The sequence below is a fragment of the Salvelinus fontinalis genome, chromosome 27 (genome assembly GCF_029448725.1).
Source record: "Salvelinus fontinalis isolate EN_2023a chromosome 27, ASM2944872v1, whole genome shotgun sequence".
In the NCBI taxonomy this organism is placed as follows: Eukaryota; Metazoa; Chordata; class Actinopteri; order Salmoniformes; family Salmonidae; genus Salvelinus; species Salvelinus fontinalis.
This window is the reverse complement of record NC_074691.1, coordinates 22,830,762-22,850,537: the sequence shown is the minus strand read 5'-3', so window position 1 is coordinate 22,850,537 and position 19,776 is coordinate 22,830,762. Positions and strand designations below refer to the sequence as shown.

General features: G+C 44.7%; 1 protein-coding gene across 2 annotated transcripts in view; it reads right to left on the bottom strand.

Moving 5' to 3' along the window:
• The window catches only part of wasf1 (WASP family member 1), a 149,979-nt gene that overhangs the window by 115,203 nt on the left and 15,000 nt on the right, over positions 1-19,776 (bottom strand). Inside the window, exon 2 of one of the 2 annotated variants that reach the window (XM_055885305.1) lies at positions 10,315-10,437. The exons of the other annotated variant lie outside the window; for it this stretch is intronic. The gene's annotated coding sequence lies outside the window, so the exon portion shown is untranslated. The remainder of the gene's footprint in view (positions 1-10,314; positions 10,438-19,776) is intronic. 2 annotated transcript variants of the gene reach the window in all.

Below are 19,776 nucleotides of genomic sequence, written 5' to 3'. Positions count from 1 at the left end.
CCCCCCCCCCAAAAAAAACTTGGGGTTGTCCTCTGGCTTTCTGTAGCCGCGAACCCTGTCGTCGTCGCTGTCCTCCATTATCTCCTTCCGATGTCCAGAAATCCTTCACCTGATGACCACGCTGCTTGGTCCTGGTTTGATGGGATATTCTGTCACGTTCGCTGGAATAAATATCGGACCAAGGCGCAGCGGATGTTGAGTTCCACATAATTTAATGATGAAGTGAAACTTAGCAAAGACAAAAACAAATAAACAATAAACTAACACGAACCGTGACTACAGAGATGCTACGTGCACTAACTCAAAACAATATCCCATAAAACACAGGTGGAAAAAATGCTACTTAAATATGATCCCCAATTAGAGACAACGATAACCAGCTGCCTCTAATTGGGAACCATATCAAGCACACCAATCTAGAAATATGAAAACTAGAATACCCACATAGAAATAATAAACTAGAATACAACATAGACATACATATACTAAATCACCCCCTAGTCACGCCCTGACCTACTCTACCATAGAGAAACAATGGTTCTCAGGGCGTGACAATCTATTTGGAGGTGGAGGGTCCGTTATGGTCTGGGGGCGATGTGTCACAGCATCATCGGACTGAGATTGTTGTCATTGCAGGCAATCTCAACGCTGTGCATTACAGGGAAGACATCCTCCTCCCTCATGTGGTACCCTTCCTGCAGGCTCATCCTGACATGACTCTCCAGCATGACAATGCCACCAGCCATACTGCTCGTTCTGTGCGTGATTTCCTGCAAGACAGGAACGTCAGTGTTCTGCCATGGCCAGCGAAAAGCCCGGATCTCAATCCCATTGAGCATGTTTGGGATTTTTTGGATCAGAGGGTGAGGACTAGGGCCATTCCCCCCAGAAATGTCCGGGAACTTACAGGTGCTTTGGTGGAAGAGTGGTGTAACATCTCACAGCAAGAGCTGGCAAATCTGGTGCAGTCCATGAGGAGGAGATGCACTGCAGTACTTAATGCAGCTGGGGGCCACACCAGATACTGACTGTTACTTTTGAATTTGACCCCCCCTTTGTTCAGGGACACATTATTCCATTTATGTTAGTCACATGTCTGTGGAACTTGTTGTTGAATCATTATTTTCATACAAATATTTACACAAGTTAAGTTTGCTGAAAATAAATAATAAACGCAGTTGACAGTGAGATGACATTTCTATTTTTGCTGAGTTTATGTTCATCCATTGTCTAACTGTCCAACTGTTGCATTTCTTAGAATAAAAAACCAACCTTTTAACACTTTCGATGACCGTTGCTCTATAAACAACGACAGTATAGGTGGCTTTAGATCAGTCGTTAGATTCATGTATGCTATCCCTGCTCGCCTCCAATCCACACATCTTGAAAAGGATCTTTTCTCTCTCCCATTCTCTCTCTCACTCCCTCCCCCTTCCTCTCATTTCTTATCAGCGGGCATATTTCAAGGCCTGGGCATTCCCTTGATTGTTTGGTGGGGAAGGCTAGCAGGCCAGTCAGGGTGTGTGACTGTGTGTGAGTGTTTTAGGGCTGTTAAGGAGGAGAGGCTCCAGGTTCTTATCGCCAGTCCCAGGCGATGTCCTTTATCTTTTCCCAGAGTTCCGTCCCTGCAACCTCGCCGATGCTCGTCTGCCGGCGTGCGTGAGCCGCGGATGTCTGAGACGTCATTATACCGCTGCCACGTCAGCAGTCGCTTCTCTCGCCGTTATCTCCCCAACGCAGATATATGTGAACCTCAAACAAATATGTTCGACGCTACACTGGGTCGAGCTGTTTATGAGTAGAGGTGTTGTGTGTCTCACCTCACTGTTTCTGAGTAGAGGTGTTGTGTGTCTCACCTCACTGTTTCTGAGTAGAGGTGCTGTGTGTCTCACCTCACTGTTTCTGAGTAGAGGTGCTGTGTGTCTCACCTCACTGTTTATGAGTAGAGGTGCTGTGTGTCTCACCTCACTGTTTATGAGTAGAGGTGCTGTGTGTCTCACCTCACTGTTTATGAGTAGAGGTGCTGTGTGTCTCACCTCACTGTTTCTGAGTAGAGGTGCTGTGTGTCTCACCTCACTGTTTATGAGTAGAGGTGTTGTGTGTCTCACCTCACTGTTTCTGAGTAGAGATGCTGTGTGTCTCACCTCACTGTTTATGAGTAGAGGTGCTGTGTGTCTCACCTCACTGTTTCTGAGTAGAGGTGCTGTGTGTCTCACCTCACTGTTTCTGAGTAGAGGTGCTGTGTGTCTCACCTCACTGTTTATGAGTAGAGGTGCTGTGTGTCTCACCTCACTGTTTCTGAGTAGAGGTGCTGTGTGTCTCACCTCACTGTTTATGAGTAGAGGTGTTGTGTGTCTCACCTCACTGTTTCTGAGTAGAGGTGCTGTGTGTCTCACCTCACTGTTTCTGAGTAGAGGTGCTGTGTGTCTCACCTCACTGTTTATGAGTAGAGGTGCTGTGTGTCTCACCTCACTGTTTCTGAGTAGAGGCGCTGTGTGTCTCACCTCACTGTTTATGAGTAGAGGTGTTGTGTGTCTCACCTCACTGTTTCTGAGTAGAGGTGCTGTGTGTCTCGCCTCACTGTTTCTGAGTAGAGGTGCTGTGTGTCTCACCTCACTGTTTATGAGTAGAGGTGCTGTGTGTCTCACCTCACTGTTTCTGAGTAGAGGTGTTGTGTGTCTCACTAAAGCAGAACATGTATGGATATGGATGTTTTGTATCACTATCGTCATCTCTCTCTCTGATGGTTGTATCACTATCGTCATTGTCATCTCTCTCTCTGATGGTTGTATCACTATCGTCATCTCTCTCTGATGGTTGTATCACTATCGTCATTGTCATCTCTCTCTGATGGTTGTATCACTATCGGCATTGTCATCTCTCTCTGATGGTTGTATCACTATCGTCATTGTCATCTCTCTCTCTGATGGTTGTATCACTATCGTCATTGTCTTCTCTCTCTGATGGTTGTATCACTATCGTCATTGTCTTCTCTCTCTGATGGTTGTATCACTATCGTCATTGTCATCTCTCTCTGATGGTTGTATCACTATCGGCATTGTCTTCTCTCTCTGATGGTTGTATCACTATCGTCATTGTCATCTCTCTCTGATGGTTGTATCACTATCGGCATTGTCATCTCTCTCTGATGGTTGTATCACTATCGTCATTGTCATCTCTCTCTCTGATGGTTGTATCACTATCGGCATTGTCATCTCTCTCTGATGGTTGTATCACTATCGTCATTGTCATCTCTCTCTCTGATGGTTGTATCACTATCGTCATTGTCATCTCTCTCTGATGGTTGTATCACTATCGTCATCTCTCTCTGATGGTTGTATCACTATCGTCATCACTCTCTGATGGTTGTATCACTATCGTCATCTCTCTCTGATGGTTGTATCACTATCGTCATTGTCATCTCTCTCTGATGGTTGTGCTTCGGTCTGTTTAGTGTTAGGAGATGGAATGGAGGCTGACTGCTGAAGGGCTAAATGTAAACCTGATACCACAGTACCAACCATTCACACAAAATGTTATTCTGGTAGAGATTAATAGAAGGTGAATGGTGGAGAAAAAGTTTGGGAGGAACAGAGTCTGAGTCTTTCCCAGGCTGCTCTAACATGATTCAAGTCTGACCATTTATTCAAATTCTTTGGTTGAAAAGCTTTTTTCTGGCGCTCAGGGATATGTCATGTCAGACTTTCAAAAAATGTGTTTCTCTGCTTCATTACGCCTTGCTTCAACACAGCCAAACTGTAATGCAGTCTAAACCAATCTAAAGTGATAGGACCACATCTAAACCAATCTAAAGTGATAGGTCTACATCTTAACCAATCTAAAGTGATAGGCCTACATCTTAACCAATCTAAAGTGATAGGCCTACATCTAAACCAATCTAAAGTGATAGGCCTACATCTAAACCAATCTAAAGTGATAGGCCTACATCTAAAACAATCTAAAGTGATAGGCCTACATCTAAACCAATCTAAAGTGATAGGCCTACATCTAAAACAATCTAAAGTGATAGGTCTACGTCTAAACCAATCTAAAGTGATAGGCCTACGTCTAAACCAATCTAAAGTGATAGGCCTACATCTAAACCAATCTAAAGTGATAGGTCTACGTCTAAACCAATCTAAAGTGATAGGTCTACGTCTAAACCAATCTAAAGTGATAGGCCTACGTCTAAACCAATCTAAAGTGATAGGTCTACGTCTAAACCAATCTAAAGTGATAGGCCTACATCTAAAACAATCTAAAGTGATAGGTCTACGTCTAAACCAATCTAAAGTGATAGGTCTACGTCTAAACCAATCTAAAGTGATAGGCCTACGTCTAAACCAATCTAAAGTGATAGGTCTACGTCTAAACCAATCTAAAGTGATAGGTCTACGTCTAAACCAATCAAGCTCTAAACCAATCAAGCATCATATTTGTCATAATGAGAGATCATAATGTCCAGTAGGTTGTTATGTGACCATGTGGAGACAGAAGAGCGAGACAACAGCAGCATCAGCCACAGACGCCTGCCTGTCAGGACCTATCGCTCCTCTTCAGGTTGACACACAAATGAGGGCTCTGGTCATGGTCGCCCTGAGCCTTCGCTAACATTTACATAACCATGGTGCTTCACTCTGACCCTTGACCTTAGGGGACCACAGGATGAAGGAGCCATGTGGGTCAGCCCAACAGGACAACACCTACCTGCTGATAGGGGTGTAACGGTTCACCAAACTCACGGTTCGATGCGTATTGCGGTTTTGGGGTCATTGTTCAGTTCAGGTCTGGTACAGCAGGAACATTAAATGCCAACAGTTACTGCATTTCATTTATGTTTATTTAAGAAAATCCAAAGGGTTTGTATTCCTGATTCCATATATGATCATGAGTCATATAATACCTGATGAGAGCACAATCACAAATACCAACACTTTAGATTTTCTTAAAGATGCACTATACAGAAATCTCTCTGCCATTTCCAGTTTGCTAAAATGATAATAGTTAGCCTAATTTCAGTTTATGTGAAAAAACAAGAAAGTATAGCGTAGAGCAGGGGTTCTAAAACCTTTGCAGCCTGGGACCCATATTAGAAACCATGTGTTTTCCTGGGACCCATATTAGAAACCATGTGTTTTCCTGGGACCCAAGCTTATGAAAACATGCAACTATACGTAAATATTGGTACATTTTATTGCTCTTATGCCAGCCTAAAACAAATGCAATATAGACAAAAACAAAAAACAATTAAATGAAATACCCATATAAATAGCAATTAATGTTTATTTTTCCCATTAAAAACTCTTACACATCTGTCTAGGTTGTTGGTAAAATACAAAACATCATTTTCATTCTGAACTGGAATGAACTGATTGATCACATCACACAGGACATTTAACAAAACACACACACACACACACACACACACACACACACACACACACACACACACACACACACACACACACACACACACACACACACACACACACACACACACACACACACACACACACACACACACACACGCACACACACACACATACACTGACTCAGTTTTTGATAGAGCAACCCTAAGTAATAGGACAGATGAAAAATGAGGCCTATTGTACATCTTACTGGATAAATTATTGTTGATAGAAGGTCTAGGTTGGAACTGTTGCTGTTAAAATACATATTTTTTTAAATTCTGAACTGGAATAAACTGATTGATCACCTAACACAGATGTAGCCCAGAAAATACTCACACACAGTCCTAATGAGAGGTGTGTGGCTGGTTGAAGATTCAACAAGCAGGTCTGTTCTGGGATCAGTTTGACAGTGCAACACTGATGTCATTCTTAGCATTCAGTCTGTTTCTGTACTTGTTTTTAAGTACGCCAGAGTTGAAAACCCTGACTCACGTAGGTATGTGGTGCCAAACTGGATCAGAACATCTACTGCTTTCTCCGGCATGCAGGAGACTGCTTCCTGCTGTAGATGAGCAACCCAGAAGAGCAACTCAGTTTATTCCAGTTCAGAAAGAAATTACTGCTTGTATTTTAACAGCAACAGTTCCAACCTAGACTTGTTTTCAACAATCATTTCTACAGTAAGATAGACAGTAGGCCTGATCATTTTTCATCCTCATATGTACTGTTACGTAGGGTGGCACTATCAGTAGCTAGCTAGCGTGCTTTGGCTAACATTAGCTGGCTAGCTATTAGCTGTTTACAAGGGGATTGTTTGAAAGAGAAACTCACATCTACTTCTATGAGAGATAGTACTCCTTATTTCTGCTTATCATCATCACCTGTTCTAAAATGACAACTTACTTTTCCACTGTTGAAGCACTGTTTCCTGAAGCATTCTGCCCTGTTCTGAAAGAACTCCCTGACCCTGAGTTTACATGCTGTGGATGTTTGCTAGACATTTTTTCATTTTGAGAGACTCATCAGTAAGCACTTCTCCACACAAAACATATTGTGGGTGCTCCTCGTTATTTCTCAAAGTTTGTATGCAACCAAGAGAGAGAAACCCGTCGCTGTATTTGCATTTCATGACGATTGAGCTAAGTCAGAACTTGTGGCTAGCTTGAGTCGATTTGATGTCAGTGATGGCGAGTAGGTGAGTGATGGCGAGTGGGTCAGTGGCAGACGCCACGTTCAAAACAACCGGAACTCGGAAATCTCCGACTTACATTTACATTTCATTTACATTTAAGTCATTTAGCAGACGCTCTTATCCAGTGTGTTCAAACCCAGCTGGCAACTCTGGGGGAAAAAATATCTCCAACTCGGGAATTCTCCAACTCGGGAACTCTGGCCTCTTTCTAGAGCTCAGACTTTCCAACCTGAAGATCACTGACGTCATGATTTGACCTTGTATTTTTTCGAATCCCCAGTTCTTTTGAACTCGGCATGACAGTGCATCATCTGCTGCTGAACGACAGAGCTGCAAAATTCGGGCCCCGGAGTGATCTTCAAGAAAACTGCAGAAAAAGGCCTGCATTTCCCTCCCACTCGTGCTGCTGCCATGAGCAGAGATGCCACTGTTTAACAGAGAGCACTGAACAGAGAGCACTGAACAGAGAGCACTGAACAGAGAGCACTGAACAGAGAGCACTGAACAGAGAGCACTGAACAGAGAGCACTGAACAGAGAGCACTGAACAGAGAGAGCACTGAACAGAGAGCACTGAACAGAGAGCACTGAACAGAGAGCACTGAACAGAGAGCGCACTGAACAGAGAGCACTGAACAGAGAGCGCACTGAACAGAGAGCGCACTGAACAGAGAGCACTGAACAGAGAGCGCACTGAACAGAGAGCGCACTGAACAGAGAGCACTGAACAGAGAGCACTGAACAGAGAGAGCACTGAACAGAGAGCACTGAACAGAGAGCACTGAACAGAGAGCACTGAACAGAGAGCACTGAACAGAGAGCACTGAACAGAGAGCGCACTGAACAGAGAGCACTGAACAGAGAGCACTGAACAGAGAGAGCACTGAACAGAGAGCACTGAACAGAGAGCACTGAACAGAGAGCACTGAACAGAGAGCGCACTGAACAGAGAGCACTGAACAGAGAGCGCACTGAACAGAGAGCGCACTGAACAGAGAGCACTGAACAGAGAGCGCACTGAACAGAGAGCGCACTGAACAGAGAGCACTGAACAGAGAGCGCACTGAACAGAGAGCGCACTGAACAGAGAGCACTGAACAGAGAGCACTGAACAGAGAGCGCACTGAACAGAGAGCGCACTGAACAGAGAGCGCACTGAACAGAGAGCACTGAACAGAGAGCGCACTGAACAGAGAGCGCACTGAACAGAGAGGCACTGAACAGAGAGCGCACTGAACAGAGAGCACTGAACAGAGAGCGCACTGAACAGAGAGCGCACTGAACAGAGAGCGCACTGAACAGAGAGCGCACTGAACAGAGAGCGCACTGAACAGAGAGAGCACTGAACAGAGAGCACTGAACAGAGAGCGCACTGAACAGAGAGCACTGAACAGAGAGCGCACTGAACAGAGAGCGCACTGAACAGAGAGCACTGAACAGAGAGCACTGAACAGAGAGCGCACTGAACAGAGAGCACTGAACAGAGAGCGCACTGAACAGAGAGCGCACTGAACAGAGAGCACTGAACAGAGAGCACTGAACAGAGAGCGCACTGAACAGAGAGCGCACTGAACAGAGAGCACTGAACAGAGAGCGCACTGAACAGAGAGCGCACTGAACAGAGAGCACTGAACAGAGAGCGCACTGAACAGAGAGCGCACTGAACAGAGAGCGCACTGAACAGAGAGCACTGAACAGAGAGCGCACTGAACAGAGAGCGCACTGAACAGAGAGCACTGAACAGAGAGCGCACTGAACAGAGAGCGCACTGAACAGAGAGCGCACTGAACAGAGAGCGCACTGAACAGAGAGCGCACTGAACAGAGATCGCACTGAACAGAGAGCGCACTGAACAGAGAGAGCACTGAACAGAGAGCGCACTGAACAGAGAGAGCACTGAACAGAGAGCGCACTGAACAGAGAGAGCACTGAACAGAGAGAGCACTGAACAGAGAGCGCACTGAACAGAGAGCGCACTGAACAGAGAGAGCACTGAACAGAGAGCGCACTGAACAGAGAGCGCACTGAACAGAGAGAGCACTGAACAGAGAGCGCACTGAACAGAGAGCGCACTGAACAGAGAGCGCACTGAACAGAGAGCGCACTGAACAGAGAGCGCACTGAACAGAGAGCGCACTGAACAGAGAGCGCACTGAACAGAGAGCGCACTGAACAGAGAGCGCACTGAACAGAGAGCGCACTGAACAGAGAGCGCACTGAACAGAGAGCGCAGATGCACTTGGCCAAATCAATTCCTGTAATTCATTAAATAATTATACATTTACTCTGATACGTCGCAACCCACCATTAACATGTGGGTCGTGACCCATACTTTAAGAAAGGCTGGTGTAGAGAATCATTGTGCCATCTAAACCGCTGTGAAATATATTTTCCATAACCAAAATGATTGCATTTTCAGCTGTTGTACATGCTGCTGAAAAAAAACTAAAGTAAAAGACGCAAAAAGCTAAACTTAATAACGGGAAGCATTGAAACATCGGAAATAGAATGCTCGGCTATGAAAAGCCAACTGACATTTACTCCTGAGGTGCTGGCCTGTTGCACCCACTACAACCACTGTGATTATTATTATTTGACCCTGCTGGTCATTTATGAACATTTGAACATCTTGGCCATGTTCTGTTATAATCTCCATGCGGCACAGCCTGTCACGCCCTAACCATAGAGAGCCCCTGGTTCCACACATTTCTATGTAAATTTGGTTCGGTCTCCCAAAAAGTTACATATTGCAGCTTTAAATGAAGACACACGATTACTCATCAACAATAACACAAAAATGAAGTGCAATATGTGAGTGGAATCAACATGTAAACATGGCTCAGACATTATCTATGCTATAATATTTTCTTACAAAGAGATAAAAATATGCACACTTGCTTGACTCTCATAAAGGGGGCTTGTCTGTAGCGTGGTAGTTCTGTGATGGGCTGCCACTGCTAAGTAGCTCTCTGTAGCGCTGGAAGTCCATCCGTCTGTTGTAAGTGCAACACAGGTGCATTGGTCAATGAATTGACAACTTGGGCTTTAGCTTGCTCATATAGAGTGGGTACTACTGGTTTGCTGAAATGAGTGCTTAGGGGCAAAGTTCATAACGTGGCTTGAGCACTTTCACGAGGTGCGGAAAAAACCCTATTCTCTCAACCAACGACAATCGGCGCATATCCACGGCACCGCGGCTTTAAACATACCTATCACTCTTGTAATGTCTTTGGCCCGGTCAGAATCAGCTGCGAAGGGCTGCGTGAATGCGGAAAGAAGATTGTTGTTTCTTTGTGTTTCCGTCTTGCTCGGGTGTTAGGAATGCTCGGGTGATGTCAGTGTAAATGTGTCAACATGTGTGAGGTGTTGGCAGCTGCATAGGCTATTCCCGTTGAGCAGTGGCGACACTCTCTCCGTCCATTGCCGTTGTAACCTACTAGGAAGCCAAAATGTTCCCAAACTGGAGAATTCCATTACATTTCACTGTGCTAAAAGCCTTACTTTAGTTGTGAGAGAAACTGCCTGGCCTCACTGTAATAGGTCATACCAGTCAAACACACACACCCCAACATGCACGCACGCACACAATTGCCAGAAGCTGCCCGTGTGGCACGGAGCACAGAAGCCAAAATGTCACCATGCTCGGTGTCTCGGAGCGGGATTCCGGACGCTGCCCGCAGAGTGAAAGGTTGGGATCAATCGGAACACTCACCTAATAAAAAGATGGGAATGGCATAGCGCCTCTTACCCCTCCTCCTCCCTTCTCTTCTGCTCTTTCCTCTCCACGCTCCCTTGATTCGCTCTAGGAACGGCACTTGCTCCTGAATAAAATAACCTACCGAGCAGAAGACTGATTATACTGCTGCAATCCATCTGTCAGCTTCACAGTCCTCACATTCCAACACCTGTGCTTGTGAGTGCGTGCGTGTGTGTATCGTGTATGTGAGTGTGTGTGCATGTGTGTGCATGAGTGTGTATGTGATGTTCGTGTGTGTGCGTGTGTGTGCGTGTGTGTGTGTGTGTGTGTGTGTGTGTGTGTGTGTGTGTGTGTGTGTGTGTGTGTGTGTGTGTGTGTGTGTGTGTGTGTGTGTGTGAGAAAGGCTTGCATACTTTGAATTGTAATGTAATGCATTACCATAGAACAGAATCTAAAGAGTGAAAGAGATGGTTTGGAACACCTGCTGGGATAAAACCACACAAACAAATCCATGTGACACTGACGCACAGCATACTTCCTTGTCAACTCAATACCCATCAGAAAAAACAAGGGAGGGGCAACCCTTGATCTCAATGTCGAATAATCCTACAGTAGGGGTCGCATTCACGCAGAATTCAGCACTTTGCACACAACAACAACACACATAGAAAATGCTTCATATTTTCATTTCTATACGGCTTCAGTCACGGTTCGCTTCAAATCATGAATAAAAGGACACATTTGTTCTTCAGTTGCACTTCTCCACATGGATGAGAAATACTTGCTATCGTCTTGATAAATCCGATTCCTGCATTCACGAACAGCATCCGATTAGCAGACAGCGCTCGGACTGCTGTACTTTTCTCCACTACTTTTCTCCGGTGTAGTTTTTAAAATGCAAGATTAACTTCAAGCAAAACATTAGGAAATGTAGCTGGCTACATTCTTTCTATGATAAACATGAGAAATCTGATGGCCATGCATAAAAATACTTGACTTTTTCATTGTAAGCTAATTTACTTGTGTGGCTGCTAGCCAAATAGTGTTGCACTTGTGTTATCATCTGATTAAAACTATTTTATGACAAATGTATTTTGTGTGAAGAAAAACTATAGTTGCACGTTCCTGATCACTCTATTGAAGGGTTAGGGTTCACGCGGGTGAAATGGTTTAAAACGCAGATTTTTTTTACGGTCTGCAATTTGAAAATGCAGATTTCTTAAAGCTAATTTGACCCCTGTACAGGCATCCACAAAACAATAACAAGTAGCTTCAACTCAATTGAACTCAGTTTACCTCACTGCTGCACTGAGTCCATGTTGTTAGCGGTTAGCGCTCTCTCCATTGACTGGCATTGACTGCGTTAGCACCAACTCTCATCCAGACGCCAACAGCGGTAGGCTTAGCTCTGTGGTTTTCTGTGGCTGTGGAGTGGATGATGGTCCCCAGTCACAGTCAGTCAGTCAAAGTCCACTGGCTGCCTGGCCACATGTGCCCTCATGGGCAATACATCAGATTCACTAGCTATTCTATGAAGTTGATTCCAATGTATTACAGAGACCAGGACAACAACAACAAACCTTCTGAAATGCTAAATGGCTGTGATGTTTATGCTACAGAACATCACTGTTTTGATTTCATCCTCTATTGCACGTATGTAATGGTATACACTCACACCGGGTTTGTAGGCATGGAGTCTATAAATTGAAGAAGAAGCTTGCATAAGGGGAGCCCTTGTCTTAGCAACACCGTATTACAGTATCTGCCCGGTCCTAACGATACTCCTCAAGATAGTGTACACTTCCTTAACTATAGGCTATACCGCAGTGGCACCGCAAGCCTAAAGAAACCTCTACAGAAATAGAAACCCAAAATCAAATCAACTGTCGCCACACCTCCCTGGCAGCTCCTCTGGCCCTGCCTTCCTGCTAGAGGAGCTTTTAATCATTCTTAATCATTCATTCTTCCTGTGAACTACTTCCTGTCTTCCTCCTCCTATCCTCTCCTCCTGGCTCTGCAGATATTTCCTATCTATTCCACCTATTTTCGTAAAGCTCCTAAGTGCCATAGAATCCCCTTTACCCTCTGTGTGACCTCTACTCTAAACCAGTACTATCCCGCCCCTGTGTATTACATGGACTGATATGAATTGCTAATACTGTTGGAACCAGTAATTGATATTTACAGTATGCATTATATGTTTCTAAGCAGAGGCTTTGGAGGTTGGCTGGAATTTCCTGTGAAAACATAAAAGACAACTGCCCATCCGGATGCCAGGGTGGGAGGGTGTGTCTGGGCTGAGCCTGGCCACATGTAAATCCAACGAGAGACGCCTCCTCACAGTGAGACGTAATTAAAACAGCCAAATATTGGCTTCTAATTGGCAGGCAGTAGTGTGTGTGTGTGTGTGTGTGTGTGTGTGTGTGTGTGTGTGTGTGTGCGTGCGTGCGTGCGTGCGTGCGTGCGTGCGTGCGTGTGTGTGTGTGCGTGCGTGATCCTGCTGAGGGATTGGGGTCAAACACATTGAGATGCTAAACGGCTACTTCCTTTCCTTTCTTTTTTCTTACTACAGTATCTCTTCCTACCTCTCTACCTTCATCCCTCACTTTCTCTAACTCATTCTAACCTCACTATTTTCTTTGCAATGCATCGCTTTTATTTTCCTTCCTTCCTCCCCTACTATCTTGTTCTCTTACTCCATCTCAGACTCCCTCCTTCTTTCCTCCATCTGAGGGTAATAAATACAGGAGTAACGGTTCTTATGAAAATGATTCATACGCTCCTCTGTGGCTGTAATTGAATACAGGCATCTGAATCGTGACGCAGGGGATTCAACCGCCCGGGCGTGATTAACACACCTCACCTCCCGCCACTCTGCCCCTCCATCAATCAACACACATCACCACGGAGACCAGGGTATCAGGGCGTTCCACCTCAATGCCACCACCATCAGAGAGAGTGAGTGAGAGTGAGAATCCCCATACTTTAATGAAGACAGCTTCTCCATCTTGGAGGGGGAAATCAATCATTTCCAGGCCCAGAGACATGTAATAGTCTGTGGCGACCTAAATGCCAAAACCTGGAGGTGACAGCATTCCCTCCCGCATATATCCCCCTAGGCACAACTACAAAAACATAACCAACAAAAACGGATCAAAACTCCGGCAGCTCTGTCGCACGCTGGGTATGAACATAGTCAATGGTAGGCTTCGTGGGGACTCCTATGGTAGGTACACATATAGCTCATCTCTTGGCAGTAGTACTGTAGACTGCTTTATCACTGACCTCAACCCAGAGTCTCTCAGAGCGTTCACAATCAGCCCACTATCAGATCACAGAAAAATCACAGTCTTCTTGAACAGAGCAATACTCATTCATGGGGCATCAAAGCCAAAGGAACTGAGTAATATTAAGAAATGCTATAGATGGAAGGAAAGTAGTGTGGAAACCTAGCAAAACAACAATTAGGCAACAACAAATTCAATCCCTTTTAGACAACTTCCTGGACAAAACGATTCACTGTAATAGGAAAGGTGTAAACTTGTCAGTAGAAAACCTAAACAGTATATTTGACCTCTCAGCTTCCCTATCAAATCAAAACAATGTAAACAGAAAGCCGAAGAAAATGAACAACAATGACAAATGGTTTAATGAAGAACGCACATTCTTTTTTGAAACCTATCCAACCGAAAACATATAGACCCAGAAAACCTGAGCCTACGCCTTCACCATGGTGAATCACTAAAACAACACAGAAATACACGACGGGAAAATAAGGAACAGCATGTCAGAAATCAGCTCAATGTAATTGAAGAATCCATAGACTCTAACCACTTCTGGGAAATCTGGAAAAAACTAAACAAACAACAACACAAAGAGTTATCTATCCAAAGCGGAGATGTATGGGTAAACCACTTCTTCAATTTTTTGAGCCACATAACAAAGAACAAACAGCAAAAACATATACATGATCAAATATAAATCTTAGAGTCAACTATTAAAAACTACCAGAACCCACTGGATTCTCCAATTACCTTGAATGAGCTACAGGACAAAATACAAACCCTCCAACCCAAAAAGGCCTGTGGTGTTGATGATATCCTCAATGAAATTATAAAATATACAGACCACAAATTCCAATTGGCTATACTTAAACTCTTTAACATCATTCTTAGCTCGGGCATCTTCCCCAATATTTGGAACCAAGGACAGATCACCCCAATCCACAAAAGTAGAAACAAATTTGACCCCAATAACTACCGTGGGATATGCGTCAACAGCAACCTTGGGGAAATCCTCTGCATTATCATTAACAGCAGACTTGTATATTTCCTCAGTGAAAACAATGTACTGGTGCAAATGTCAAATTGGCTTTTTACCAAATTACGTACGACAGACGACGTATTCACCCTGCACACCCTTAATGACAAACAAACAAACCAAAACAAAGGCAGTCTTCTCATACTTTGTTGATTTCAAAAAAGCTTTTGACTCAATTTGGCATGAGGGTCTGCTATACTAATTGATGGTAAGTGGTGTTGAGGGAAAAAAAATACGACATTATAAAATCCATGTACACAAACAACAAATGTGCGATTAAAATAGGCAAAAAACAAACATTTCTTTCCACATGGCCTTGGGGTGAGACAGGGATGCAGCTTAAGCCCTACCTTCTTCAACATATATATCAACGAATTGGCGAGGGCACTAGAACAATCTGTAGCACCCGGCCTCACCCTACTAGAATCTGAAGTCAAATATCTACTGTTTGCTGATGATCTGGTGCTTCTGTGCCCAACCAAGGAGGACCTATAGCGGCACCTATATCTTCTGCACAGATTCTGTCAGACCTGGGCCCTGACAGTAAATCTCAGTAAGACAAAAATAATGGTGTTCCAACAAATGTCCATCTAGACACTGTTGCCCTAGAGCACACAAAATACTATACATACCTCGGCCTAAACATCAGCACCACAGGTAACTTCCACAAAGCTGTGAACAATCTTAGAGACGAGGCAAGAAGGGCCTTCTATGCCATCAAAAGGAACATCAAATTTGACATACCAATTAGGATCTGGCTAAAAATACTTGAATCAGTTATAGACCCCATTGCCCTTTATGGTTGTAGGGTCTGGGTTCCGCTCACCAACCAAGAATTCACAAAATGGGACAAACACTGTCACGTTCCTGACCTTATTTGCCTTTGTTTTACTTTGTTTAGTTGGTCAGGACGTGAGCTGGGTGGGTAGTCTATGTTATGTGTTTCTATGTTTAGGTTCATTGGTAATTAGCCTTATATGGTTCTCAATCAGGGACAGGTGTTTGACGTTTCCTCTGATTGAGAACCATATTAAGGTAGGCTGTTCACATTGTTTGTTTGTGGGTGATTGTCTTCCGTGTCTGTGTATGTCGCACCACACGGGACTGTTTCGTTTTCGTTCGTGTATGTAGTCTGTTCCTGTTCGTGCGTTCTTCGTGTTATTATGTAAGTTCTCATGTTCAGGTCTATCTACGTCGTTTTGTTGTTTTGTAATTTTCAAAGTGTTTTTTTGTGTTCGTGTTCGTCTTTAAATAAATCATTATGGATTCAACCTACGCTGCATTTTGGTCCGACCCTTACTCCTTCTCCTCGTCCGAGGAGGAGGCATTAGACGAACGTTACAAACAACAAATGGAGACTCCCCATGCAGAATTCTGCAAAAATATCCACTGTGTACAATGTAAAACACCAAATACTGCATGCAGAGCAGAGCAGAATTAGGCCGATACCCACTAATTATTCAAATCCATAAAAGAGACGTTAAATTCTACTACCACCTAAAACGAAGCGATTCCCAAATTTTCCATAACAAAGCCATCACCTACAGAGAGATGAACCTCGATGTCACGACTTCGACCGAGGCAGGCTCTCCTTCCCGTTCGTTCGGCGGTCGTCGTCACCGGCCTATTAGCTGCCACTGATCCTTTTCTCCCCCTCCCTATGTGTTTATTGGGCGCACCTGTTTTGTATGAGGGGTATTTAGTTGGGCTTATTTAATCAGCCGGCATTCACGTTTCTTTGTGCGGGATTGTTTGCGTGTAAGTAGTGGTGTTGATTGTGTGCTACATGTTTCTGGACTGAGTTCTTTTACCCCGTGTCTGGGGTTGGTTATATTGTACACCCAGTGTGTTAATAGGGTGGACTAGATGGTCCGTGTTCATTAAAGAACATTTTGGATTTGGCACCTGCTGTTTCCTGCGTGTTGACTCCACACTCTGACACCCAGGCCTTACACTCGAGAAGAGTCCAATAAGCAAGCTGGTCCTGGGGCTCTGTTCACAAACACAAACAGACCCCACAGAGCCCCAGGACAGCAACACAATTAGACCCAACCAAATTATGACAAAACAAAAAGATAATTACTTGACACATTGGAAAGAATAAACCAAAAACTGAGCAAACTAGAACGCTATTTGGCCCTAAACAGAGAGTACACAGTGGCGGAATACCTGACCACTGTGACTGACCCAAACTTAAGAAAAGCTTTGACTATGTACAGACTCAGTGAGCATAGTCTTGCTATTGAGAAAGGCCGCTATAGGCAGACATGGCTCTCAAGAGAAGACAGGCAATGTGAACGCTGCCCACAAAATGAGGTGGAAACTGAGCTGCACTTCCTAACCTCCTGACAAATGTATGACCATATTAGAGACACGTACTTGTCACGCCCTGATCTGTTTCACCTGTCTTTGTGATTGTCTCCACCCACCTCCAGGTGTCTCCTGTTTTCCCCATTAGTCCCTGGTGTATTTACCCCTGTTTCCTCTTTCTCTGTGCCAGTTCGTCTTGTTTTGCCAAGTCAACCAGCGGTTTTCCTAGCCCTTCTGGTTCTGACCTGTGCCTGTCCTGACACCGAATCCGCCTGCCTGACCACTCTGCCTGTCCTGACCTCGAGCCTGCCTATCGCCTGGTACTGTTTGGACTCTGACCTGGTTTATGAACTCTCGCCTGTCCTCGACTTGCCTTTGGCCTACCCCTTTGTTATAATAAATATCAGAGCTCAACCATCTGCCTCCTGTGTCTGCGTTTGGGTCTCGCCTTGTGCCCTTATAGTACTTCCCTCAGATTACACAGAAGAATTTGAATAGGTGAAATACCAGTGTTCCATCACAGCAGCAAGATTTGTGACCTGTTTCCACAAGAAAAGGACAACCAGTGAAGAACAAACACCATTGTAAATACAACCCATATTTATGTTTATTTATTTTCCCTTTTGTACTTTAACTATTTGTACATAATATGACATTTGTAATGTCTTTATTCTTGTGGAACTTCTGTGAGTGTAATATTTATTGTTCATTTTTATTGTTTCTTTCACTTTTGTTTATCTAGTTCACTTGCTTTGGCAATGTTAACATATGTTTCCCATGCCAATAAAGCCCCTTGAATTGAAATGTCATTTTGAGAGAGAGAGATGAGGCTTGTCGTGCAGCCAGTGATTCCATCTTGCATAGACAGACAGAGAGACAGAGAAGGTGTTTGTCAGCTGCCGAGTCTCTGTGCTTTAGGTAACTTTACATATTCAAATATATTACACAGAAAGAAACATGTACTGAAACAAATACAAGCCTGCATGCCGCTGTAATGTATTGTTGCCTATGAATCACTTTGATGTAAGTGTGGTGCTGGTTTGGTCCTGTTTGATTCATCTATAGTCTAAGAGAGGAACAGAGCAGACGCCTCAAAACCAGCTAAAATCTAATGTGTGTAACTATGGTCCCACTTTAACAAATTCACCTGGTTAGATAATATGACCACAAAGGAATCTGCACAAAGACACACAGTATCCAGTGGACGCTGAGGGGGACTCAAGCTGCTGCATTGTGCTGTGTAAAGTATCAGACTACGTTTACCATCCAAACAAACACACGACACCGCAGGAGGGGCCTCCTGCCTGCACGCACACACACATATACACACACACAGTCTCCCTACCTTACCTGACCCCATTGTGTCACAGTGCTTGGGTCCTTGCCTGGAGAGAGAGACCAAGAGAAAGGAGCAGGCCAACCATGCAACAGACAGGCAGCTCTGGTTCCAAGCCTGATCATGTATTACTGATTACTGACTGACTGATTGTAGTTCTCAGGGTCCCCCTGAACTCTTTACGTTCACAGCCACAGCACAGGGTTAGCCTACCTAGGAGAGGCACTTCCACCAACAAACTAGGTTACTAGTGGTTATTGTGTATCAGTAACCTGTTAGGCTAGTTACCCTATTACTACACAACAGCTAATACTCTGAAGGCTTCCGTTCCCCCTGTAGGCAGTTGAAGGACATACGGTTACTGGAGGTGGTGGAGCTTCAAAACAACACATGACCTCTTACTCAATGACCTCTTATGATTCTGAGACTTAACTGCACCATCATGTCAGCCCTTACGAGAGATATCATACACGGAACACCTGCAGTTTACAGTTTACACACCACGGAAAGAGGGAAGGAGGGTGGAGATGAGGAGGGAGACAGAGAGAGAGACAGAGAGAGAGAGAGAGAGACAGAGAGGGAGACAGAGAGAGAGACAGAGAGAGAGAGAGACAGAGAGGGAGACAGAGAGGGAGAGAGAGAGAGAGAGAGAGAGAGAGAGAGAGAGAGAGAGAGAGAGAGAGAGAGAGACAGAAAGAGAGAGAGACAGAGAGGGAGACAGAGAGGGAGACAGAGAGAGAGACAGAGAGAGAGACAGAGAGAGAGACAGAGAGAGAGACAGAGAGGGAGAGAGAGAGAGAGAGACAGAGAGAGAGAGAGAGACAGAGAGAGAGACAGATAGAGAGACAGAGAGAGATACAGAAAGGGAGACAGAGAGAGAAACAGAGAGGGAGACAGAGAGAGACAGAGAGAGAGACAGAGAGGGAGAGAGAGAGAGAAACAGAGAGGGAGACAGAGAGAGAGACAGAGAGAGAGAGAGAGAGGGAGACAGAGAGAGAAACAGAGAGGGAGACAGAGAGAGAGACAGAGAGCGTCTTTGGTTATCCTTAACCTTATTGAGGTAGAGAGAGAGAGGGAGACAGGGTGGAGAGGAGAGAGACAGAAAGATATCATACTGTGAGCACCTGCTGTCTACTGTAGAGAGAGGAAGACAGAAGGAGGGAGGGAGGGAAAGAGAAGTGAGAGAACAATCTGGGTTAAAAAGGGTTGGAAAGGTGAATGATGGGGTGAGAGAGGGCAGGGTTAGGTTGCCATCCAGACTCTCTCTGACTGTAGTGAATGGGGGGCACTTCTGCTCCAATGGGACTAGTCCAGGGGGGAGACATAGAGGCACAGACGTACTGTACTTCAGATGCATCCTGTCAAATCACTGACTGACCCTGTCAATGCCCTCTCCCCCTGAGAGAGAGGGAGAAAAGGGGGGGAGGGGTTGGGGAGAGAAAGAAAGTGCGAGGGAGGGAGAGAGATTACAGAGAGAAAGAAAAAGAGGGGCAGTAGGAAGAGACAAGAGG